Consider the following 27,524-nt stretch of genomic DNA (forward strand, 5'->3'; position numbering starts at 1 on the left):
ACTAAAGTACTAAATATGTCCACTTCTCTCCCTAGCACCCAAATGCCACACTGCCAGCATTCCAGTGGGGAAACATATCATGAGTTCCAACTCTGTGTGTTAGGACAAGTGCTTCTTCCTTGTGGATACAGCTCACCTGAAAGTGGCCTTGTGGAAAGGTGGTGTTTTTATAGGGTGGAAAAAGGATAATATTAAGCCAGATACTTCTGAACACCAGTGAAGCAATATAAGAAGACTATAAAAGATTCACATTTTTGAAATCATGACATTTAAGTCTCCAGGTAACCCTGCAAGGTAAGTGTTATGATGTCTATTGCAGAGAAATGCAGTATGGGACTCAGGGATGTCAAATGAGACTTCCTCAGTATCACACAGTGGAGACGATTGCACCTCTCAGAATATAATGCACCTCACATCCAGGGTCAGCACCTCTCCTGCTCATTGGTGTTGGAGAATACAGGCTCTGAGTTTTAATGAGTCTGACAATCCCTGGAATGGTCCATCCTAGCAAGGAGCTTAGGCCCACTCTTCTCCAGCAGTTACCGTGACCATGGGCAATTCATGCTGCCATGTGTGGGCTGGGCATAGGTTTGGAGATGGTGGCAGCCTGTGCAGATTGCAGAGGTTTTGGGATAAATGGCGATTTTTCTCCTTGGTGATTTCCCAAGGCTGCTGAGGCCTGACAGTTCTGGCAGGGAAACCAAATTTAAATGAGTCCCTTTTCAAGTCTGCCTGAAGGGTAGGCATTAGTCAGAGAACTAACAACCTTGCCTGACTCTTTCCTCTGTTCTGCACGTGGCATAGGTCATGGAGAAACACAGTCATTGTTCCAAAGGTACTTTGTACCCCAGACAGGAGAAGACAAACAAACACAAGCCTTGAGCAAAGTGACAAAGGAGCTGTAGAACAATTCCTCTACCATGTGAATACTACTGTAGAGAGTACCTGTGGCCATCAGAGCTGGGGCCAGGCTCTCTCCAAAAAGTTTTCTGAGTTGGTCACGAGAAACACTATAGAATGTGAGAACTAGAAAGATGGCTCATTTATAGTTCAATCAGTATATTTTCAGACCGTAAACTGAGCCCAGAGATGCTAATGTCTGGCCTGAGGTTATAAGCTGGTGAAAAGGAGAGCCAGGATTAGAATTCAGACTCCCTCCCTCTCTTATATTAGTTGCTGTTACTCACACTGGGAAGGGACGAAAAAGGACCAACTGAAAAAGATGTCAGGGCAAGGCAATAGGGAGTGTGGATCTTATGGACAGGGTCCCATACTGAGGAGGCATGAGAAATTGGGTAGATAAGGTTGTGGGGGACCAGGTGGCCAAAGACCTTGAAGGCTGAGTGGGCATAATTTGGGAGTTCTTCATGAATGGCAACAAGGGACAGAGAGATAAATGTCTAACTAGCTCCCAGGGGTTTCTTCTGCTGATATTATTCTACCAATGCCCCTTAAATCAGAAGTCCAGAGTTTTCAGCTTGTAGAGTTCACCCAGCATGGTAACCTGGACCTGAAAGTTGGCGCTCCCTGCTCCATGCTGAAAGGTAAGGCATAAGATCTAGATAGACCCTGTGGACTCTTGCAAATGGAACTGTTTTATAGCCTGCCCAGACATAAAGCCTTTGTTGCACAGAAATGAATTCCCATTGGCCAGACCTCAGCCTGCTCTTCCTTTTCCCATGTATCTTGGATAGGACTCATAGGCCTCCTTAAAGAAGTAGCTTGTGCATGTGGATGGGAATGAAGAAAGGGAGAGGGCGAGGAGCTTGCTGGGAGGCTGCGAGGACTCAAGCTTGCAGCAGATCGACTGCCTGCTGCCATTGGTTTGTTGGTATTGCAGAAACATGGCTCCAGCACCAGGGGAGAATGTAAGGGTCAAGAACTGCAAATTGTAAACCAGAGTAAAGCAAGATGAATCAATCCTCAGTGACCTAATAGAGAAGAGGAGAGCTTGCTGACAGGATTCTTAGAAAAGGCTCCCAGGATATGCAGGGCTGCAGGAGATCATGGCCAGGCCAGACCTCTCCACTAGGACAATCAGGCTCAGGCCCATTTGGTCACGTGGTTGTCAGGGAGTGGAACCAGGTCAGTGTGGACCAGACAGCATTTCCCCTGCCACTCCCTAAGAAGTCAAGTTTGAGGATGGTCTGGGAGCAGGCCTGCCTTACCTACTGTGGTCAGAAACCCTGGAGAAGAAAGTATCACTTGTGTTTACATGATTGTCATTCTTTTCTGATATAATACATGCTTGTTATAGGAAATATAGAAAAGCTACAGAATAAAGTAGGAGGTCATTTACAATAACACCATCCAATTCTATTGTTGGCTATTTAGATTATGTGCAATTTTGTACCATTGTAAATACTACTGCAATGAACATCTCTGTATCACAATAATATGTGACCACATTTCTGATGATTTTTTAGGAATTTCTTAGAAGCGGAATCAGTGCTTCAAAGGCTCTTGTTACATGTTGGCTAAATTGCCCTTTTTACCCTCCACCTGAAACGTTATACCAATTTGGACTTTCATTAATCAGTGGCTATGACAGTGCCCATTTCACTGGCCATTTGCCAACACTATGAGTTATTACATTTTTTTAAGTAGAAGGTGATCTTTCCAGAGTCATGCCCAGCTTATTGACAGTATGAACATTGACTATGGCAGCTCACTTCTTTGTGCTGATTGGCAGAGTTCAGTAAATCCACACATGGGCAGAGTGAGAAAAATTGGGAAGGAAAGAAGTCTGAATTTGAGCCCCAGGCAGCCATAGGCAGGTGCTAGGGAGGAAAAGAGAGGACCTGTGTGTGAGGTGGTCCTTTAGTCATCCTCCCCCAAAACTCAAAGTCTGTTGAATTGCCATAAACAGCCCCTCGTCCCAGAGCTTTTGCTCAGGAATGTTTCCTGGTTGATCAGGAAGTGAGAGAACAAAGCAAGCCTACAACAAAGGTGGGCTTAGTGCTCTGGAAGGCCAACGATTTCTGATGCTAAGCAAAAATGAAAACGATAATGGTGAGACACCCAAAGAAAATGTATTCCATATGCACAGGCTGGCTCGCAGCAAAGGAATGCAAATGCACTTGGAGGTTAGCTGCAGGAGCAAGAGCAACAGCAGGTAACTTAGGACTTGCTTTCTAACACACTGAGGTCAGTTTTAACTGAAGGTACTTAGGGTGCTGAATTTGACCTCTTTCCAACTCCAGTGACAGAAAAACTTATCTGTATTGCAATTTATTTTAAATAATCACAACAGCCATAACTTATTGGGTAAGCCCAGTAGAGTGTTCAGTCCCTACTATATACTCATGCTAATGGCTTTCACAGAACACATTTAGTCTTCAGAACAGTTCTGTGCCATATGAATCATCATTCCCATATCCTAGATGAGCATAGGGATTCACAATGAGATTAAGTAACTGGTCTAATTCATCAGAGTGACAGAACCTGGATCTTAAATCAGGCATCTGGTCCACTGCTTGTGTTCTTTCCATGCCACTCCCATGTAGGGCCCAATGTCCAGGTTTCTGGAGGTGGAGATAGGGGTAGGGGGCTCTGGCAGTCCAAGAGCCTGAAAGGCTAAGGTTTTGCAGCCACTCTGAAGGGTGGCTTCCCTGGGTGATAGGAGATGACAGGCTTCTTATGATGTCTGCCATACACTGCTAGTGGTGACATGGCAGAGATAAGAATGGGCATTCTTAGGGTGATAAATGGCCAACAGATCTTGGCATGCCTTTCCTGTGGCTGGTGAGCCAATGCTGGGCAAGGCATTCCTGGACAGCACATTGGTGATGGGTGGGTGGCTGGTGAGATAACCTACACTGTTCCTGTCTTAGAAAGCCACACGCACAGAAACTAGGCCCTCAAAGGAATAGCCCTGATGTCCACGGGAGGGCTGAAACTTTGATCATCAGACTCTAGGCGGTGGCTGGGAGAATTGCTGTTACTGGATCTGACTTCTCTTGAGTCCTCTCGCCTGTCATACAGATGGATTCTATGGGTGGAAGGGAATGGAGTACATGCAGAAGGAAAGAGAAGAAATTATCCCTAAGGAGTCTCTGGGAGACCTGGAAAATTACCTAGTGACCAGCCAACCCCTAAATTCTCTTCTCATTAGGGCCTCCTCAAACTCTCCTAAATTATCCCACTGCAACATATATTTTGCTGACCAAGCCAGTGCAGACTTGCACTTTTGCTGGAAAAAAAGCACTCAACAGACAAGAACAGGAAATTTTTTCTATTTAAAAAAACAAAACAAGACAAAAAAACAAAGCACAAAGCTTTTAGGTTAGGTGCTGAGGGACTGACTGCTCAGGTCAAAATGGGGAATGACTATTGTTTAACTGAGAAACCTCAGCATTTGCTAGTCCACTGCAGGATTAGTCTTGGATAGAAGTGACCCATTCATGGTTTTGCTCAATCTCTGCACCCTGATTCTGAGGCTCCAAGGTATGGTTTACCTAGAGGATAATCACGTTAGCAGCATTACTGAGTCCGTCCTTGTGTGAGCCATAGGGATTAAGTGTAGGCATGTCACCCATTTTGCAGACAGGGACATTGAAGTTTAGAGAGGTGTGGTGTTTGTTTATGATCATGTTTAGTCAGGGCCAGAGCTAGGATTCAAACCAGGCAATCCCAGACCAGAGTGCATATCCTCATCTGCTTCCCAGGAATCAAGGGTTTATGCTTCAGGAAAGAACACATATTTTTTTCCTCGGTCCTTGAGTATTGCAAATAAATACTCATGACAAGGCCTCTGGGAGGGGGCTTTCAAGTCAGTTCAAAGTGATTAAAAAGGATCTGTAGGACTCAACCAAACAGCTTGTCTTTTTTTTCTCAACTATCCTCAAGTGGGACAGCTGGCCCAAGACATGGTACTGGTTTGTCAGCTAGCTGTCCCTGCAGAAATCCCTCTTTGTTCTTGATGAATAAACAGCCTCCAGAGGGGTTACTCCAATTGGTACAGTGTCCACCCTTCCCCCAACCCCCACCATAGTCTAACTGTGAGTAGATTTGAGAGGAAAATCCTTGTTTGGCTGAAGTAGGAGGAATCATAAAAACACATTGGGTTTTAGAAATGTAAATATCTGCACAGTTAGATGGATGAAGACGATGGATGGATGCCAGAGGAAGCCTGGATGTGAGAATCTGGCAGACAGAGATGGATGTGAAGAAACACAGGGAGTGAGAGAAAAGCAAATGGCAAAAAGCCACATGAGTATAAGGAGAGAGAAGCTTTGGGGTGGCCATACTGTGAAGCAACAGTGGCGGGGCCGCAGCAAAGTCAGAGGAAAAGAAAAGGTGAGCCTCACTGGTTTTTGTGACTAGAGGATGAGGAGGCATGGATGGTTGGGACAAGCAACCCAAGGGTGAGGTGCATCCAATATAAAAGAGTTCTGCTTCCTTCGTGCTCCTGGCTGCCTAGAGGGGAGTAAGTAAGACTCACAGACAGAGAATGGTGGTTCTCAAAATGTGGCTCCTGGATCAGCAGTATCAGCATTACCTGAGAACTCATTAGAAATGCAGATTTCAGGCTTCACATTAGACTGAACTAGAAACTCTCTCACCCAGTCCAATATATTGTGTGTTTTTGAGGCATGCTAAAGTTTGAGAACCCCTGGTGCAGAGATGGGGAAGATGAGGAGGTGAAATCAAGAGGGTGCAGAAGTTTAGAGTCTTGTTCAAGCATTGCAGGGAAAAAGAACAACAGTTTTGATCTAGTGGAAAAATTGGGCAATGAATGGAACTCAGTCATTCCTGGGACAAGATAGGACACAGAAGATGGGAGAGCATGCTAGCAGAAGGCTTGCTCACAGGCCAGACCAGAAACAAAACACTTAAAAGGAAATCGAATAGTCTGGATTGTGCCATAGCTAACTGTTCTCTCTAGATGTTGTACCTCAGTTTCCACTGATGTACAGAAGAGCACATGTGCATGGTAAAAAACACTAGAGGGAGGGGCACTGCGGAGAACTGGGGTTCAAGTGGACTTGAGGAGTGGTCTCCACTTCCATTTGTTTGTTGCCATGGTAGAAATTCAACCAGTGGTTAACATGCCCAGGGATCCTTTGTTTGTATGTTGCCCTTTCCCTCTTTTTTTCACAAAGGGATGCTCTGAACTTCCCTCCTTTAGGTGGTTAAGCTCTGAAAAATCAGGGTGTGGATAACAGTAATTACTGTGTACAGAGTGCTGTGCCATTTAACACAGGGCCCAGGCTTTGTGGTGGTGCTAGGAAGAGCAGGGGAAGCCTGCTCAGGGGACAGAGGTGGCCAGATGGCCGCAGCCTTTCAGGTTCCTGTTTCTACAGAACCAGTTGATAAATGTCTCTTCTACCTTCACTGATTTTTTATTTTATTTTTATTTCACTTCTTTGTCCACTCCTGATATCAGAATGAGATGGATGGACTGACAGCTGGAGACATTTCTCTCTGAACCCTGACATTTTGGTTGCCTTACTTCAGGCTGATGCTTCAACGACCTTCACAAGCAGGGCTCCCCAACCATCCCAGACCTCAGCAGTAGAAGAGAAGGGCCCAGGATCCAGCTATCTTACTGTCCTCATTTATTACTACAAAAACCTTATAATTGTCCACGGAGACCTTTGCCTACATAAATAATCATTACTGTGCTTACAGTTTTGAAAATGTTCATTCTGGGCCTTTTTAATATAGATTCAAATCTGCTCCAAGGATTGTACTTTAAAGAAAGGTACTTTTGTATGGCTTTCCATTTGGATTAGCTGGCAGACCACCTGGAGGTAGGCCTCTTAAAGACCACACTTGGAGACCCACTGTGTTAGCAGACAGCATGGGTGGAGGGAAATGGCTGCTGCTCCTGTTAATAGAACAGGAGGAACTAGCTAATGAATTTGAGAAGGAAAAAAACCCAAGCCGACACTCAGTTGAAAGCAATATCCATTAGTGTAGCACACTCAACACAACCATGAATTATTGTGTTGATTGGAGGAGACAAGCCATAAATTTCTCCTATTAAAGTTCTTGACTCACAATATCAGGCAGAGACTAATGACTTAAAAATAGTATGTGCAAATGCCAGCAGAATACAGATGACCTGGGTGGCGGCCCTAGCAGGGGAAGGAGTCTGATGTCTTAGACAAAGAGAGTTCGTTTAGGGGTGGGAGCAGGATGCATAGCATCTGGTACACAGCCTGAAGGTTTTTCTTTTTAATAAGTGAACTTATTTAAAGACTGAAAAAAATTGAAAGAAGGAAGCAGAGATGACAGGATCCATAGGCTGGTCAGAGGCTTCTAAAGTAGATGAAGAGGCCACAGAGTGGGTGGGGACAGAGCGAGAGGAGGTCTTCCCCCAGATTGAGCAAAGGAAGGCAGGGACGATATTTTCCCTGTGATGTAGTTTTGAGATTCAGGCTAAAGCACCAGAAAAGCAAACACAAGGAGACCCTCACTGAGGGCTCTGGTTGCCATGTTCTCTGAGTTGGGATCACCTGCAGAAAGGGTTCTAAGCTGGTAAACCCGGGGAAGAAGGCCGTGAGCACACCTCAACACACACTGGGTCCCAGCTGCCTTCTTTTGCTTGTTCTGGGAGAAAACCTCCTTCTCCCTCCCTATGCCTACTCCCCGCCCTTCGTGGCCTGTTCATCTAATTTGGAAGCCTCTGACCAGCCCATGGATCCTGTCTTCTCTGCTTCCCACTTTTGACTATTTTTCTCCTTCTCTATAGATAAGTTGACTTATCAAACCATCTACCCTTTATCATTTAGGCAACCCTTTAAATTTCACCTGCTCAGCCTTGCTGTATGAGCAGCTGAGAGGTGTTGCTGCCCCAACCATACCGGTCCTAACATGGAATGAGGGGCCTCCCTCCTTCCCACTCACCCTCCAGTCAACCCACCAAGGCACTTATCTCCTGTGGAACCAACTTAATCATAGAGTCCTATTATTTGTGTATTTGTATAAAGTAATGTTAACTACAGAATAGCTTTTCCATATCCTTCCTGCCAGCATAGGCTTTATTTTTCTAATAGGAATTTTCACTTCTGTGTTTCTTTTTTTTCCTGCTCCATCACTTCATTTTTTTTATTGTTTATTCTGTCACAGTTGTCACAATTTTTCCCCTTTTGTCCCTCTCTACCTAGCCCACCCCTCTCTCCCTCAGTCAATACCCTCTCCATTGTCCATGTCCATTCATACATGTTCTTTGACTAACCCCTTCTCCTCCCTTCTTCCATTCCCCTTCTCCCTCCTACCTTCCTACAGTTATCAGTCTGCTCAATGTTTCCATGTCTCTGGTTCTATTTTTCTTGATAGTTTATTTTGCTCATTTGACTCACGGTATCGCTTGCTGAGTCCCACCCTTGTCCCAGCATCTTAGTCACCCACAAACTAGTGACTCAGCGAGGGCCATTAGCCAATCTATAATTAAGTGAGGGTATGGGAACATCCTTGGTACTCTCTGCAAAAGAACTGAGTGAACATGATGTATGGAGTTGGGTCCTGTGCAGGAGAAAACCTGGCCTTTGATGAGGCCTAAGCTCTTATTTCTAAGCAGCACAGCAGTTTGGGAAGCCATCTCTCTCTCAGAGCTGGCCTCTGAGAATTGGGCCTGCCTATCTGAATTTCAATCTTGCCTCCTTAACTCTCCCATCCTGCCGCTCCAGGATACCCTACAAAGGGCAGTATCAAGTTTGCTTTGGAGGAAGGTCATCAAATGTTATGCAATCAGCAGCGATTGATATGAAAATCATGCTCAAGTTTACACTTACCTAAATTTGCTACAGGTGCCACGGTGCTGGAGGATTAGGCAAAAATTTTGCGTTAATCCTGCACCATTCTCAATGGAGATGGGGCCCTGACTTAGATCCTGAGATGGGAGGACATATTCCTTCCTCCTTTTTACCCTGTATGCCCTGTTCTCTGAGGCCTCGCACAGGAGGCCTGGGAGGTTCAGCTACAGTCCTGGGAGTTTCTGTGAGATCATTTTTCTCATTTTCTTCCCTCCCCACTCCTTCCACACTTTTTTGTTTTTTATTTTTTATTAACAAGGATGAAAGTAAATGTGAACTTGAAACAATAAGGCATGGAAAATCACAGAAATAACTTAATTAAGTTTTTAAAGATTTCCATGCTTGAATAAATTAGCCTTCCTGCAAATGTCACAACATTCAGGGGGAAAAAAATGTAATCAGCGGAGCACAATGCTTCCCTGCTCTGTATTTAAACGAAGCTCTATTGGTGCGTTTCCACTACCCCTGCTCCTCCCCTGCAGCTGCTGCTCCCTGGCCCCCTGACTTCAGGCAAGGGCACAGGACTCTCACATCAGCACATTCCAGCTGCTGGGCTGCTCCTGCTCCGAAGGAGGCCACTTGAACTGTGGGCAGGGGAGAGGGATGGGAGGACCTGTAGGGAGATTTTTCTTGGCCAGAGCCTGTTGTAGTTCTGGCTCTCCCTGGAAAGGTAGCAGACTCTAATCTCTCTGGGGGTTGGGGAGAGGGAGATCTTTCCTTCAAAGCCAGGAGGGAAGTATAATGAGGAATGAGACCCAGTTCTACTTCGCAGAGGGGGTACAGGCTATTTCCCTCTCACCTCTTCAGTGTGCCCCCACCCCCGACCCATAGTCCTTTCCTCTAGCCAGAGTTGACAGGGAGGCAGGGCAAGAGAAAGAGAAGGACACAGGGGCAAGGCGAGGGCCCAGGTGCCCTGCCTGCAGCCACACAGGCAGATTTCCATTGCCATCAAGACGGAGGGCAGGCTGTGAGGGTAATGAGTACAAGCCTTCATGCTGCTGCTGCCTGGACTTGAGCAGTGAGTGATGTTATGCTGGCTGCCCAGCCCTGCTATAATGCAGCTGTCAGAGCCCATGGGGAAAACTTGGGGAGAAATACGAGAAGCCTAAAAAGCAGCAAAAAGGCCCAGTCAAGTGAAGGGAAATGGAATTACAGTAATGATGAAAGCAGGCGCACTGGAGAATTAAAACACTTTGTTTTAGAACCAGATTCTACTCAATCTGGGTTATTAAATTATTTATACTCATAGACACAGACAACAGGATGATGATTACCAGAGGGAAAGAGGGGTAGGGGGGAGGAGAAGAGGATAATGGGGGGATAAATGGTGATGGGAGGATACTTGACTTGGGGTGGTGAACACACAATACAATATGTAGACAATGTATTATAGAGTTGTACACCTGATAATATAATTTTATTAACCAATGTCACCTAATAAATTCAATAAAAAATTATTTATTGTTTGCATTGCCAGTAATGGAGAGAGTAATGGGGGAAGCAATCAGACAGGGCAGAAATTGTTTAAATAATCAGGCATATTTGGGGGCCACCCTGGATGTAGTCAGCTGCCCCCTGAGCATCGGGCTGAGTGAGGTGGAAATGGGATGTTCAGGACTTAACTAGATGAATCAGATCCATTTATTGTAATAACCATGAGATGGCTGTGTGATGATCCTTCAGATTTACCGTGGGGGATGTCAGCCCATTTTCCAAGGATGGCCCATAACCCCAAACAGTTCTTCTTTATGAGAGTCTGTGTGCACATTGACAGAAATGATCCCAAGCACTGGAGGAACTCACCTCCTGCCAGCACCACTGGGTTTAGAGTAAAGATCATGACAGGCCTATTGGAGATGGGGTGGATTCAAGGAAATGGAAGACTCCTCCATCCATGTGGGCCACTGTTTACCTTCTGGCAGTCAGGGAGTTCGGGGAGGTGAAACAATGATGCTAATGAAACGATGACTTCTAATAGTTGCTATGTTTCAAGCATTATGAAAATCATTTTACATGTATTTTTTATTTGATCTTCATAGTAACCCTTCTCAGCAGAGTAACTATGCATCATGGTTTGTCCAGATCATTCTGATGTATGTCTGTTGTATTGAGTAATTGTTAAGAGTATTCCCATTCATTCTCAATAGAATGCTTATTTGGACCATTAATTATTACACCCATTTTGTAGGTGAAGAGCGGAGGAGGCTTAGAGCTTTGCCTAAGTCCTCCCAGCTGGTAAGTGGAAGAACTGGTTTTATACTGGCTTTGCCTGGAGCCTGAACACTTTACTGCTGTGCTATATACTTTTTCTGGGCTGCTGGAGAAGGAGAAAGGCAGGGAAATGAGGTAGAAGGGGAGATTGCTGTGGTTCTGAGACAACATAGGGACCTGGGCCCAGGATCCCAAGGACACATGATGGCCAGAAGGAACACTGGACCCCCCAAAATGTCGCCATCCCTACACTCCCTATGAAAAAAAAATGCAGATGTAGCTGATTTTATTTCCCTTCTAACTGCCTGCTTAAACTACTGACCCCATATGCAGTCAATTAAGGTTTGACCACTGCACCACCTTCTTAGGGTGGCAGTAATGAGCAGTCTGCCATCTTGCCCCCACAGCGCAGGCGCAAGTAGAAAAGGAAGTCATCTTATACTGAAATGGAAAATTCTGCAAGCTGCCTTTTTCAAAAAGCCCACCTTTTTATGCAAGTCATCTTTGTCCCCAGCTTATAAAAGCAGCCAAGCAGGGCCAGACGTGGAGCCAGTTCAGAGGACCTTCCTTCCTCTGTGCTGCCTCCCTTGTGCTCAAGCATAAGCTTAATAAAATCTGGCTGGAAATTTCTCTGGGATTTCCTCTCAATTTCTATCTTGGGGAATCTAGCGTCCCTAACAGTGGTCCAGCTGTCCTCTGATAGCTAGTAAAGTCTAATCTCACTTTAGAACCTGAGAGGCTCCTAGCTGGAAGTCAGGGATACCAGCTAAAGAAGGATTTCAAAGATACCTGGTTAACTTAAAGCAGTTGATGAAGAGGGGTTGCCCTCCTAATGCCAAGCTTCAGGGTATGCTTATTCTCAATGCAGGCACCTGGAGAACCCAGGTAGGGACTAAGTGTAATTCTTTGCCATGAAGTGACTCATTTATTCATGGCTCTTCCTAAAATCCAGTTGTCTGGGCAAAGTGCCATGAATCTGGGCCTTTGCATCCCGTCCTTGGCCTCTAATCTGAAGCCATAATAAGTAACAATAAGAGAACCACCCTCTGGTTGTCTTGATACCCTGCCTGAAACATACAAAGTCTCATCCAGTGTGCTGAGGAAAGGCTTAGTTAGTCTGGTTACTGTTTGTCAAGGGGCTGCAAAAGTGGGCACCTGAGAAATGCAAATTGTTGTTATTACCATGCAAACTGTTGATGTAAAGGGCTGGTCTGGAACACTTTGGTTCCTTAATTAGAACTGGTCTTTCTTCTCCTGCAAATCTGGGACTCTCCTGTTATTAATGACCTTTTTGGATCCATGCCCAGGACTTAGAGATATTGTCTTTGGATCCAGGTAATGAGGCCACTACTGATCCTGAACAAATGGGAAAAGTTATTTAATAATTACTCTGCACTATCTCTGAGTGACCTTTCATTTGTTGAGATGAGAGGCATCTGTTTATCATCACCCCTGTGTGGAAGATTTTGATTTTTGGGGATTAGTTCTCCTGGATTGAATCCATTTTGCTCTCTACCTTTTTAGAAAAGTTTGCTGTTTAAAGGTACCACATTCTATGGCATGTGAGGGGGTCTGATTGAAATGATAGAAGTGGGGACCCTTCATGCAGGCTAGAAACACAAGTTCCTTTTGGTCTGGAGCAAATATTAACTCCCAGGGCTGATGGACTTGTGTACTTGGAAGCAGGTCAGTGGTTTCTGGAGGCAACACCTTTGAGAGCTGAAGTTTGAGAGGAAGTAAAAGAGCAGATTCCAAAGTAAACTACTGAGAGGAAGGAGGAGGTGACCAGGCTCTTTCTATTTTTTCGCACTTACAGTTCTGACACTGAATTCGAGTAGGGTTAGGGTTGGGAGGGTAGGGTTCTCACACCACCAAGCAATGAACTCAGTTCTGCCACCTACCTGAAGATGGCGTCAGATCCCACAGGGTAAGGGTTCAGTCCTGCAAGACTGCTGACCCTCCCACTGCAAAGACTAGTTGAAAGTCCAGGTTGTCATTGGTGCTTCTGGCTACAGATTGGAGGTTCCTTCTTGGGTTAGATTAATTTGCTAGAGTGGTCACAGAAGTTTGCTTACTTGATTACTAGTTTATTATAAAAAGACATGACTCAGGAACAGATAGAAGAGATGCATAGAGCAAACCATGGGGAAGAGGCAAAAAGCTCCTATGCCTCATCTGAAGGCACCACTCTTCTCTAAATCTCCACATGTTTTCCATCCTGGAAGCTCTGTGTCCCTGATCACTTAAGAAATATATATATTTCTTATTATAGATGACAATGTCTTGCAGTGCAATGTGGGAGATGGCCCTGTGTGCTTGGGAGAGATAAGGCGGCTCTCACTGGGGTAGGACTGAGCACCATGATGTTGCATATGCTGTAAAGGATGGAACCGAAGAGGCTTAGAGCTCAAGGAGACTCTGAGTTCCTCCCTGAAGTCGTCCTCCCCCTGCTGGGTCTTGAGGAACCTCTGAGGGACTTGGTAGAGAATCTGGGAGAGAGAAATGATAAGGACTGAGGCTAGGGAAGGAAGATAGTTTAATTTGATCTGCACAGAAAGCCACAGGCTTTTCAGGTAGTGTCTTAAAGAGCTTGGGCCAACTCAACATAAAAACAACAACAACAACAAACAAACAAACCTAAATAATCCAATCACAAAATTTGCAGACGACCTGAATAGACATTCCTCCAAAGAAGACATACAGATGGCCAACAGACACATGAAAGGATGCTCAACGTCATTAATCTTCAGGGAAATGCAAATTAAAACCACAATGAGATATCACTCCATACCTGTCAGAATGGCTACCATCAAAAAGACAACAAAGAACGAGTGCTAAGGAGGATGTGGAGAAAAGGGAATCTTGGTGCAGTATTGGTGGGATTATAAATTGGCGCAGCCACTATGAAAAAAAATGGAGATTTCTCCCTCAAGAAATTAAAAACAAAACTACTACATGACCCAGTAATTCCACTTCTGGGTATTTATCTGAAGAAAGCAAAAACACTAACTCAAAAAGATATATGTATCCATATGTTCACTGCAGCATTACTTATAATAGCCAAGATATAAAAACAATGTAAATGCCCATAGGTAAACAGATAAATGGATAAAAAAGATATGGTATACACACACTCATGAGTATACATCACACACATGTATATACATAGTGGAATATACACAGCAATAAAAAAGAATAAATTCTTGCCATTTGAGACAACATGACAACATGGATGGACCTAGAAGGTAATATGTTAAGTAAAATAAGTTGGACAGAGGAAGACAAATACACAATTTCATTTATATGTAGATTCTAAAGAACAATACAAATGAACAAGCAAAAGAAAACAGAAACAGAACTCATAGGTACAGAGAACAAACTGATGGTTGCCTGATGGAAGGTGGTTGGGGGGATGGGCAGAAAAGGTGAAGGAGATTAAGATGTACAAAATTCCAGTTATAGAGTAAGTCATGGGGATGTAAAGCACAGCATAGGAAATAGAATCAATAATATTGTAATAACTACGTATGGTGGCAGATGGCTACTAGACATTCTGGTGATCACTTCATAAGGTATATAGATGCTGAATTATTATGTTATACACTTGAAACTACTATACTATTGCATGCCAACTATAATTAAAAATAAAAATATACACAAGCTTAGGCTGAGCTCCACATCTCAGTTTTGTATGCCTTTAAAAATATCCCTGCTAAGTGACCACTGAGCCTATGCTTACACTTCTCATCCCTCAAAATCTCCTAAGGCCTCCACTCCATTTCTAGCCATTTTTATAGAAGTCCTTTTCTCAAAAAAGAATTGAGGTAAAAATATCTGTCTTATAACTTTTGTCCATTGACCTTTGTTATCCTTTCTGGGCATAGGTTTTTATTTGTCCTCTTCTTTGGAACAGTCCCACAGGCTTTGGAATAGTCATGCCTATCCTGCACCTTTTTCATGAACTACGGTTCCAAGTGTCCTCATCACCATAGTCATCCAGCTTTGATCAAGCCTTCTTTTATATGTCTCTAAATACGACAATTGCATATAATACTCAAGTCAGGTTTGGCCACCACAGAGTAGAGCAGATTCAACTCCTTCTCTCCTCCAGGAAATATTGTTTTATTCATGCAAACTAGGAAATGGAATTTACAAAAAAGGGTGGATGGGGAGGGTAGTTGGTAGAAGACCTTATAATCTTTTCTGAAGAACGGATCTGTGAAGAGATCACAGAGAATCATAATGTCCCATAAGGCTGGTGAGAACTTCTCAAGGAGGGGACAGGGTATAACCCATCCCAGTGTTTGGGGCCCTCTCTTCCTCTTTGATGAGCAGGGAAACCAGAGTTGGAATTGGGAAGGAGAAGAGGAGCAGAGCAGCTCTGAGTTCAAGAACATAGGGTGTCCCTGATGTGGGAGTTGCTCTGAACCTGCTCATGTGACCTTGGAATAAAGCAAGTTCTCTGGGAGAAGGCCCTATGCTTCCTGACCTCGTGAACACCCTTGTTTATACCCCAGAATGGTCTGGACCTCCATCCTTACAACATACATCACATATGTAACTGTGTGTTCAGCTTTTGACTTTCCCACTAGGCTTTGAGGGCAGAGTCCATACTTTTCTTTCATGATCCTAATCTAGGCGCCTGGTACTGAATGCACACTTGACAAAAATGTGTTGAGTAAGTGAACAAAGAATTAATGAATCTCTAATAATGCTTGCTCTGGGTTTTTGGTGGTTTTTTTTTTTTTTTTGATGGTCTGTAAGAAGCTCATGTTGCTTACTTGTCTAGTTGCATCAGTCTTCCTCCTTCTGCAGTGAACTCTCTGTTGTCCAGCCATGCTCAGATATAGAAGAGTCAGAAACATAAAATGATCACTGCTGAAGAGAAATTTAGAAATCACCCACAGTTCACTGAAAAGACTTTCTTCCTCTATCCCCACTCCACTAAATTCTCTCACTTCCTTTCTTTCCATATCCCAGATCTACAAAACAGTTTCCTTGCAAACACCCCTAACTTCCTTCTTTGCATCTCCCTCCTCTGTATTCACCTGGAAAACCCCACCTATCTGGTCACATTGCATCTTCTCTGAAGCAGCTGAATATTGCTGGAGAACATCTTCCTCCCCTTGAAAGAGATCAATTGAACTCAGAGAAGACATCTTTTTTTTTTCTTTTATATATTTTTTTATTTATTTACTTTTTAAATACATTTGTCTCTGCCTCCCCCCCACCTCTTTCCCTTGCCCCCTCCCACCTTCCCTCCCTCAGCTCTTCCCCTTTGGTTTTGTCCATGAGTCCTTGTTATATGTTCCTTGACTTTCCCCTTCCCTTCCCTTTCCCTGCCCCCCTTCTCTCTTGTCTCTGTTGATTTCTTTTCCTTTCAGTGTTGCTGGTCATATTTTCCTTGCATCTTTGCATTGTTGGTTAGGTTCCGCTTATAGGTGAGATCATATGGTATTTGTCTTTCGCCCCCTGGCTTATTTCGCTTAGCATGATGCTCTCCAGTTCCATCCATGCTGTTGCAAAGTTTAGTACTTCTTTTTTTCTTTCTGCTGCGTAGTACTCCATTGTGTATATGTACCATAATTTTTTGATCCAATCATCTACTGATGGGCATTTAGGTGGCTTCCAAGACTTGGCTATTGTAAATTGTGCTGCTATGAACATTGGGGTGCATAGGTTCTTTTGTATTGGCGTTTTGGTGTTCTCAGGGTATATTCCCAGCAGGGGAATCGCTGGATCAAAAGGCAGTTCCATTTTCAGCTTTCTGAGGAAATTCCACACTGCTTTCCATAGTGGCTGCACCAGTCTGCATTCCCACCAACAGTCAACTAGGGTTCCCTTTTCTCCACAGCCTCGCCAGCATCTGTTGTTTGTGGATCTGTTTATGATGGCCATTCTGACCGGTGTGAGGTGGTACCTCATGGTGGTTTTGATCTGCATTTCTCTGATGGCGAGTGATGCTGAGCATCCTTTCAAATGCCTCTGGGCCCTCTGTATCTCCTCCTTAGAAAAGCATCTGCCCAGGTCCTTTGCCCATTTTTTGATTGGATCTTTTGTCTTCTTGGAGTAGAGTCGAGTGAGTTCTTTATATATCTTGGAGATCAAACCTCTATCTGATGTATCATTAGCGAATATATTTTCCCATACGGTTGGCTCCCTTTTCATTTTGCTGATGTTTTCTTTGGCCATGCAGAAGCTTCTTATTTTGATGAGGTCCCACTTGTTTATTCTTTCCTTTATGTCCCTTGCTTTAGGAGACATATCAGTGAAAAAATTGCTGCATGGGATATCTGAGAGTTTCCTGCCAATGTTCTCCTCGAGGACTTTGATGGTGTTGCGACTTATATTTAAGTCTTTTATCCATCTTGAGTTTATTTTTGTGTATGGTGTCAGCTGATGATCCAATTTCAATTTTTTGCATGTAGCCGTCCAGCTCTCCCAACACCATTTGTTGAAGAGGCTGTTATTGCTCCATTTTATGCTTCTGCCCCCTTTGTCGAATATTAGATGTCCATAGAGACCTGGGCTTATTTCTGGGCTTTCTATTCTGTTCCACTGGTCTATGGGTCTGTTCTTGTGCCAGTATCAGATTGTTTTGAGTATGGTGGCTTTGTAGTAGAGTTTGATGTCCGGTATTGTGATCCCTCCTACTTTGTGTTTCTTTCTCAAAATTGCTGCGGCTATTCGGGGTCGTTTATGGTTCCATATAAATTTTTGAAATGTCTATTCTATTTCTGTGAAATACGTCATTGGTATCTTAATAGGGATTGCATTGAATCTATAAATTGCTTTGGGTAGTATGGACATTTTGAGGGTATTAATTCTTCCAATCCATGACCATGGTATATGCTTCCATTTATTTGTGTCTTCCTTAATTTCTTTTTTCAATGTTGTATAGTTTTCTGCATACAGGTCTTTTGTGTCTTTGGCTAAATTTATCCCTAGGTACTTTATCTTTTTTCGTGTTATATCAAATGGTATATTTTTTCTGATTTCAGAGAAGACATCTTGACCCCACTGCACACTGATCCCAGCAATGTGGCTTTTGCTGTCTGTAGGTGCTGCCAGGTGCTGCTCTATTTCTGTCATCTGATTTAGAGAGTTGTTTTCTTGAGGACATACATTTGGGTGACTTTTCTGCATATCTACTCTTCTGACTTGGGCCGGAAGTATTTTAGGGATCAGCAGCTCTTGTACATTTTATTGTTTTTATCTTTAAGCGGGAAACCTACCTTTAAGAGAAATCATACATAGAACCATTATTTATAAAAGAGATGAAAGTGGTGCTGCTGTTGTTGAAGTAGTGCTGAGGCCCAGGGTCCCTCTATTTGGCCCAGCCATCGCTCCTGTGTGTAGGGTTTCAGCAGAGTCCATTTGAAATCTCTGATTTAGCCTAAAGCTTCCTGTTGAGGTGAGGGGAAGAGGTCCAGAGAGGTGAAATGATGTGCCTTAAGTCACACCCAGAAAGTATAATTCTCTGGAGCTGTTTCTCCCAGAACATGGTGCACCAAGCTTTTTTTTTTTTTTTTTTTTTTGGCCTCCACCACCAGACTCTAGCTCTTGGTGAGCTGGACTGTGACCATACTAGCCTCCTATTTGGACCCAAGGTGAGTTTCTGAGGTGGACAGGCTGGCCCTCCTGTACCACTTTCCAGAGCACACAGGGATCCTGCCATCTCCCCATCTGTCTTTTCTAGGGATCGAAGCTCAAAGCCTCTGACAAAACTGTCTTCTGAGAGCCCCTCAGCTGTCCTGTTTGTAAAACTACTCTCAGTCAGCCTTGCCTTTCATTTCCTTAATCTTAAATTGCATCTAAAAGAGAGAGATTAGAGGTAAAACCTCAGTAGAGGACTGAACAAAAGCCAGCTCCCACACTGGATTCTTACACCTAGCTTTGCCTTTTTCTCCTCCCACTTGCCTGATAGACTGAGTATGTGAACCTCCACTTAAAAAAAAAACACAAACAAACTTAGATTAAAACACTATTAAAAAGGTCCACAAGTTTGAAGTCACTTCTGGTTCATACATTAAACATCAAATGTACATTAACTGTGAATTATGGTCATGAAAGTAAATCATTTAAAACTGTTTTCTGTGTTCCACTGCTGAAGCTTAGCATTAATGGCCTCTTTGCAACCCCATCAATGGGTGAACCTCTTATTTTTCAGCTTTCACCTCCATGTAGGCTTCCCTCTCCTTGTGCTGTAAACATACAGCTGTGGGAAAATATTGTAGGGAAGTTTAAGCTCAGAAACAGACCCACCTAGACATTTACCCCAGATTAGAAGGTAGACACACCCTCCATAGGGCACCATTCTGAGACCTGCCCTCCCTGCCTCCCCTACTCCCCCAGCCAGGGCTCAGCTCAATTCTGTTTGCAACATTAAGTTCTAAGGGGCTGTGATTGTTAGGAAGTTGTCTAACTGATGTCTAGATCAAGCTATTGATCAGATATCAGGCAATGAAGAAGCAGAATTGTTCACAAAGACTTCCCTCCCCTCTCCCCGGGTCGAGTGAGAGAGGTGGGCTTAGAATCCAGGTATGGTGAAAACATGATAAGTGATCATCGCTGGGTGGGTATGAAAGCCATGCTCTTGCGTTTTTGACTCATCTGATCTGACTGACATTTTCTGCTGAACCAGGATGAGCTGAGCCAGGCAAAGAGCAGGAGTGACATATATCCAAAGTGTTTACTCTTATGACAAAGACCTTTTCCCTTTAGAATTATAAGAGATCCTCTACAATGCAGCAAAGATGCAAACTACCTGTAAATGTTTTTGCTACAGTCTGATCTAAAACCTGGGAGGCCAGAAACCTGCTGGGATGGTGGACAAGCCTTAGCAGGTTTTGAGATAAAATTAGGAAAGTCAGAATGAATTAGCTCTTCTCCAACCTAGGTTAAGAGACGAGATTAGATAAAGAAGAAATAATGATGGAAAACAATTTTAAAAGGCATTGAATTGCATTTCAGTGTTTATGCACCTTTAAAGCTTGCACTAAATTGCACAAGTTATTTAAATACATTCTTTAATATTTATGCTTTGTTGTTTTAATAAAGACTTCTATTTTTAAATAAAATGCATAATTAAATGGAACAGAATATTTTTCTCTTTGATGTGCTTAATCATGCCTCCAGGAAGCTCAGATTGTTTCAATTATAAAGTGCAGACACTACATCTGCCATGTAGCAGCTTGCACTCAGTAGGTCCTCAATACATTTTTAATAATCAGCTATTTTGTGCCTGACACAGTGCTAAATTCTGAAGATACACAGAAGAGAGGAAAAAAAAGACATGGTACCTACATTAATGGAGTTCCTAATCCAATGAGAGAGTTAAACATTAGTATGCAAATGAGCGTAGGCTTACAATATGAGATCAGCATTAGAAGGAATGGGAGCATTAGCTGGTGAGAACTTACCACAAAAGAACTTGTCCAAACAGATTGGAGAGGTGGAGATATCAGGGAGGCTTCTCTGAGGAGGTGATCATTGAGCTGGGCTCTGAGAGATAGGTAAGAGATTGTTGGGTAAAGAGAGAGGGCGAGAGAATCTCAAGCATAGCAAGGGGTATGTGCAATAGCCTAGCAGTGGGAGGGAGTGTTGTGTATTTTGGGGTCACTAAAAGAAGGCAAGGATGACTAGCCTGGCTTGTGCTGTGGGTGGACAAAGGTGAGAAAGCATGTGCAAGGAACTGAAATCCACTTGCCAAGCCACAGCCCCAAGGAGAAGCTGCATCAGCCTTGAGGAAAGTGCATCATTTTCCCGTCGGGCTGACCAGAAGCAGTGCCTTTATCTAATTCTCTCTAAAATACCCCGAACTCCATGACCTTGGTTGGGTGTGCATAGCAAGGGAGGAAGAGTGAGACCAGGTAAGGCTGGAAAGGCAGCCAGGGCTAGCCACAGAGGATTTGAGGCCCTTATTAAGGATGAGGCCTTTATCCTAGGAACAATGAAAGGCTGATGAAGGATTTTAAGTGTGAATGTACGTGATGAAAAGATTTGCATTTTGAAAAGATCACTCTGGTTGCAGTGTGGAAAACCAATTAGAAGGGCATCAGAATGTAAAGAGGTATGATTTGGGGCAGAAGATCAAGAGTTTGGTCTTGGACTCCTGAGTTTGATGTGTCTTGCAGGCATACCAGTGGAGCTACCAAGTGGGCAGTGAGCTCAAACAAATTACACGTATAATACTGAGTTTTAATGGTCATAAATCCCAGGTGGATGTGGCAACTTAATCCATGGATCAATAGGAAAGAGAGGGAAGCTAACTACCATCAAGGTGGGGACTAGTGGAGTCCACCCTAGTGGGAAGGCTGGCTCTCAAGTGAAGATATCCTGTGGTCCAAATCAATGTCCCAGAGAAGATGAGTAAGCTGGTATATTCAGCTCAGTGTTGGAAGACTCCAGAGAAGGTGATGGGCATAGTAAACTTGGTGGCAACACATTGCTTCTCCTGGTGCAGGTAGTGGCAGCAGTTTGGACATTTCAGCTATGATCCAGGCCAAGGATTAGGGATGAGTTGTGTATCAAGATAAAGTTCTGTTTATTTGGAAAAAGGGCTGGTATAGGACAGAGAAGTTGGAATGTGCTAAAACAGAAGAGGATTAGAGGTACAAATTCTGTCTAGTTCTGAAGACAAGGTGAGCGCTTGTTGGAAAGGTTAACCTTAGTGGGCCTCTACAAGCCTCATGAGGTTTATCTCTGGGCCCAGTGGGTACCCAGCTTAAGGAAAGTAGATGAATTACAGACCCTCAACTTCAGGTGAGGTTGGATTACTAATAAACAACTGGTCGTGGTCAGGATCAGGAACCTGACAGGTTTGAGTCTGCAGGTTGAAGGTCTTTAGTAGCTATAGGTGGGCAGGATTGGAGATGGCAAGGGCTCATAGTAAAAGATCAGGGGCTTTGTGAATATAAACCTACACATCATGATAAACACCATTTTCTCTCTCTTTCAGGTCAGTTGCTAGATGCTCTAGATACAGGAGTGTGCAACCTATGGCCCGTGAGTATATGCAGTCCAGGATGGCTATGAATGCAGCCCAACACAAAATTGTAAATTTACTTAAAACCTTTTTTGCTCATCAGTTTTCATTAGTGTTCGTGTATTTAATGTGTGGCCCAAGACAATTCTTCTTCTAATGTGGCCCAGAGACGCCAAAAGGTTAGACACCCTGGCAGTCTAGAAGCTCTATCAATTCTGTGAGGAGGAACAAAGGTATGTATGTTTATGTGTGTACATTTGTGTTTGTGCACACACATGCTTTTTCTCCCTTACCGTGCTGGGATAAATGTTTCAGGAGTAAAGAAAAAGTTGGAGTCACCTAGTCCAGAAAAGAGAAAGCCAAGAAGTAGAATCTCTAGCAGTCATTGAATCCAGCTCCTTAACAGCTGCAGAACTTAAAGTAAACTTATTCCTATTAATAATAATGTCAGGCAGTCTTTTAAATATTTTGTATGAATTGACTAGTTTAATTACCACAATAACCTCCCAATACTTCTGGCAGGTCACTTATAATTAAGTACACTTTCTAAGTAAGGAAACTGACACACAGTTGAGAGGTTAAGCAACTTGCCCAAGGTCACACAACTAGTAAGTGTTCCAAACCAAGAGTCAAATCTAGACAATCTATTCCAGACATTCATGCTTAATGTCTGTATCATACCGAATGTAATGAGAAAATCTGCAAGTTCTCAAGGGCTGATATTTAGAAGTGCTTAAAAAATCCACTAAATTCAGTGAGATCAACTTTGTCTTCCTTTCCTCCTAGGAAAACTTGTAGTTCTCATGAGGGATAATGAAGATGGAGGGTACTGCAGGGATAGGGATAGTTATTCTGTTGTCTAAGGAGTGAGGCTTGGAGGGTTTAGCCATGCTGGATGAAGGTGACAGGACAGGAGGTGGGCCTTGCCCTGAAATCTGGGCTCACCAGGCCACATCTCACAGTACATCTTGGTACAGGGAAGCTTCCACTGCTGAATTCCCACCACAAGCTTCTCTGGTACCCAAGAAGCAGATGTGGCCATGGCACCAGCATTTATTGCTCTGGAGGCAGAAGGTGGTATGTGTTGCACTGATTTCTTTAAATAACAACCCTGGACAGATAGCAATTCTTCTATTCTTCCCAGAAGCCTCCCTCCATAGTGAATCACAGAATATTGACACATTACAAGCTGTTTAGAGTGTTTAGAGTGAACTAGTTAATGCACTTAAAACTACCAGGAGTTTATAGGTACATAGCTGTAAACTTAGATACAACACAGGACTTTGTCTGGCTTGACATCCAGGTCTGCCTTCTCAGTTCTAACTGGGTTCACGCCAGGCATGCTAGGTGATCATTTTGCTCACATTGATTCCAGAGGAAAACAAAGTTCTTTCTGGTTGATTTCCTCCTCAGACTAGCTCCCTGAGCAGACAAGCTTTTGGTTTAGCTCAGCTGATGGATCTATCCTTGTACCCCATCCCCACATTTACGGAATGTTTATCCTTTCTCCAGCAATTTAGCCACAGAACAGTACCTCCCAGTCTAACCTTCATTTGAAGGTCAGATGGCTTTCCTTTGATCTAGAGCAAACAGACATGCAATTATGATGAACATAAGACTCAGGAGGGGGTCAATTTCTATGAGGTCATGTTGAGGGACCAAGTCAATTATACTGTGAGGGCTTTTGTGCATGTGGTGTTTCTTTTTAGTTTCCTGGTTACAGGGTTGGAATGAGAGGTGCAGTGAAAGCACCTGGTTACAACCACCCCTCATTTACCTCATTAAATATGTTTTTTCATGAAATATTGTGCTTCAAAAGAGAGGCAAAATTTGCCTGGCTACTTGGAAGCCCTCTATTTTAGGAGCTGAGTATAAGAGGTCCAAAGTAGAAGACAAGACCTAAAGTCACCGACTGAAATCTTAATCTGATGGAAATCTTAGGCTGTGATGGGAACGTGGATAGTCATTCTACTTCCAAACTCCCATTTCCATTTGCTCTCATGCCTTCTCTCTTTTTTACATGAAGAGACTCAATCAAAGCCAGAGAGTGATGAACTGAGAGTAGATCCAGTTTGGGCTTCAGCTCAAGAGCCTAGTGCTGCCAACTTCGTTTCTGCCTCGAATATAAAAATCAAGGGAAATCCCATGGGCAGGAAGGGATTCATCTGTCCCTTAGACAAACAAAATACAGAATACTGTGGGGGATGTGAAGAAAGAACTCTGAGGAGATACAATCTGAAGGGGCCTATGTGTAGTATCCAGAATGTTCCCTCGAGCTTCTCTCTTTTATCCCATCATGCCCAACACCCAGAGGTCCATTTAGGTATGAGAAAGAATCAAAAAGACTTCCTTCTTGCCCATTTTCTAATTCCTTCAAGAAAGGCTTTGAGTTTTTAAAGGAACTATTCTAAAATTGAGAGAACCTAAAATGAAAATCAAGAAAACACAAAAGTGCATAAGCATATGTGGTAGCTTAAAATACAGGTATTTATGCAATAAATCATATTAGCCAAGTTTCATTCCATACCTTGTCTATGAGGTCTGCCTAGGGTCCCTTTTTTTGGGCCCTAGGGCTGTTTTCTCTATGGGTCTGGGATGAAGTTCCACTCAGGTAAATGTCTGGAAGGCCCTTACAGCTTTTAGTGGAAAGGTGAGCTGTCAGCCCCCCTCCAAGGAATAGGGCACCCCATAACTTGCTCCAGGACCCCACTTGCATGGAGCAGATGTGAACAGTCTGGACCCACTGTCTGCTAACCACAGGGAAGGGCCAAAAGGCTCTTTTTCCCTAGGGACCTTCGACAAATTCTGGCCAAGTGTCCATGGCACTGTAAAACAAAACAAGAGAAAATGCAAGCTCATGCTGCTAGTTCAGCTATTTCAGCTTCTCCTTTTCTGCAGGTATCAGGTACATTATAAACAAGAAAATTGGGTTTCAGAAATAGCACCTGTGGAAAAACAGCAGGCACAACTCCCCACCCCCGTCAGCACCAAATGGTCTTAATTAACTTTGGACACTTCCTCGCCTCACACTTTATTTCTGAATGTTATTGAAAGTTGTCAGAACTTGTCTCACTTTTTTCTTTTTATTATTAATGTGTAAATACAATGCCTCAGGAGTGTTACTAAAACACAGAATCTAATCCCAGGAGATTAATTTATGAACGCAGCATAGGGTGAAGTTCCATCCTGGTGACTGCAAATTGATGTTGATGAGAGCCACGAGCATCATCCTCCCCAAACCCACAGGGATCAATGGGGGCTGGAAAAGCAGGGATGAGGGCAGAGCTGGACTCTGCTGATTTTTGAAATACCTCGAGAACACAAGACTTGCGTTCCCCTTGCTAGGAAAGAGAACAGGAAAGCCATGATTTTCTCATGATGAGGTACTGCCCTCTGCAATTCTGTCCATCCATTAGCCAAGTTTATGGGCATTTATTGAGTGCTATGCTACATCAATCTTACCTCAGCAACATTGGAATCAAAACAAGCAAAGGAATGGTTACTGCTTGTGATGGCCCTTTCTCCCTCAGGTGAGTCAAAACATAGTCATTTGAAACTATTGGAGAACAAAGCCAGAGAAATGCATAGTTTCAGCAGAGAGGAGTCATTGTGGACCGGAGTGACAAGGCCTTGGGGTGGACGAGTTGCTGGGATACACCAACCTCCAACATAGCCTACTGAGTTAAAGGCGGGGTGCCTGGGGTCCTTCCTCAAAGCCAGAGGAGATTTGGCTAATGACTATCACGGTGGTATCTTCATTTTCCCAGGAGCTGAAGCCAGGCAATCTGGTGGGAAGGTGGGAATTGTGCATTTTTTAGAAGCTGTGCTCTATACAGTCTTGAGAGAATATCTATCTATCCCTGCCCAGAGTGCCGATGAGCACCCCTGGCCCAGTATTCCTAACCTCCACCTGCTGGGAGATCTGAGCATTTAGGAGGCAAACCTCTCGAATTTGAGCCGTGGTTCTCCTTGGCCAAGGCAAGAGAGCTGGGGGCAAGGGGTGGACTTACCAGTGGGTTGGGCGTCCTGCTGAATAAGCTGCGAGCCTGGGATAGACCGGTGAGTCAGGGGAACTTGTCCTTCTGTTATGGGGCTCCCGATCACCTATGCGGAGGGCTGGGGTTTAGCTCCTGCCCACTCCGGAAGTAAGCTGGGTGTCCCCACTCCCAGCTCCTTGAGTCTCTCCAGCTCGCCTCCTGCCTGATCCCTCAGCCTTCTGCCTCTCTCCTGGTCCCTCCGTGTTCCTACAGAGTTTCTGTGTCTGTGTGTGCTCGGTGGGGGAGGCAGACCCCAAGGAGAGGCCTGAGGTGGCAGGGTTCCACCTCCCCGGGCTGAAGGAGGGTCCAGAAGACCTCCTGGAGGGAGTTGGGGCTGGCCGGCTGCGGCGGCAGGAGATCCCCGGCACGGAGAGCACAGGTCCATGCTGGGAAGGGGTTCTCCCCGCCTCCCCCTCCTCTGGCCAGGGCGCCGGGATAGGAGGTGGCCCCTTGTTTGAGTGCTCTTTACTGCGGGCCGCAGCTGGGCCCCGAGAGCCCGCGCCGGCCATCCGGCACGTGGTAATCAGCGTCGGCGCGCGGACCAACCCCGGGGAGTGGTTGCAGGGCGTGCGCCCGCCGCCGAGCTGCGCCCCGGGATCAGAGGCACTAGTGGAGCAGTCTGCTGATTCCGGAAAAACGGAACAGCCTCAAGCTCCCTGTTCTCTCTGGCGCTTCTTCTCCCTTTTCTTTCTTCAGAGGTCTCGCTCTCTTCCTGGTGAGGTCCACTGACAGCTGCTGAACCAAGGCAGCCCCTTGTCCACGCCCACACTCGCCACCTCCCTCCCAGTCTGCTCGACGCGTGGGCACACCACTCTCCCAGTGCTCCCAGGGCTTGAGCAGGTTTGTAGGGGGTCCTCATCTGGGGCGGTCCCAGTGGGGAACGGCTGGCATGGCCGAGGTGGGAAGGGATGGAAACCCCACCTGGCAAGGGGAGACCCTTAGCTTTCTAGAAATCCAGAACACAGAGCAACCGGGCCCAGCCCTGCTCTCGGGGAAGTGGTGCATTTCAATCTGAGCCCACTGGCAGGGGTTGGCTTTGAGTGTGCGTGATCGCCCAGGTGGGCACGGCCCAGATTCGATGCTCCCTCTCTTCCAGAGCGACAGAGACAGACTCATGAACTCAGGGCTTAGGAGAAAGTGCAGGCCAAGCCCTTTTTTTTTCTTGTTCTTTCCTCTCACCAATCACCTGCTGGGCACCCCACTCCCTGACCCCATGCCCCACCACCCCCAAGGGATGCCTGATATGCCTTCTGGAGGCTGGGGAGAGTAGCTGGAGGCAGGGGAGTGAGAAAGTGTGATTCTGTGCACATGGTAGGTGCCCAGACAAGGTGCAAGGGCACAGAGGAGGCAGAGTCCTTGGTGGCCCTGGTTGCTGGGGAAGAGCAGCAAATTGCTAGCCAGGGAGACATGGGTTGTGGCCCCAGAGAGCTCAGCCCTATTAGCTGGGCTGGTGGGAGGCAGCCACTGCTTTTGAGGGGTCAGACAATCCCAGCCATTGAAGGGCTGCTCTTTGGCTCTGCTGCCAAA

This window comes from Pteronotus mesoamericanus, unplaced genomic scaffold (assembly GCF_021234165.1).
Source record: "Pteronotus mesoamericanus isolate MK-2021 breed Mesoamerican mustached bat unplaced genomic scaffold, CSHL_Meso_final scaffold_36, whole genome shotgun sequence".
Classification (NCBI taxonomy): Eukaryota; Metazoa; Chordata; class Mammalia; order Chiroptera; family Mormoopidae; genus Pteronotus; species Pteronotus mesoamericanus.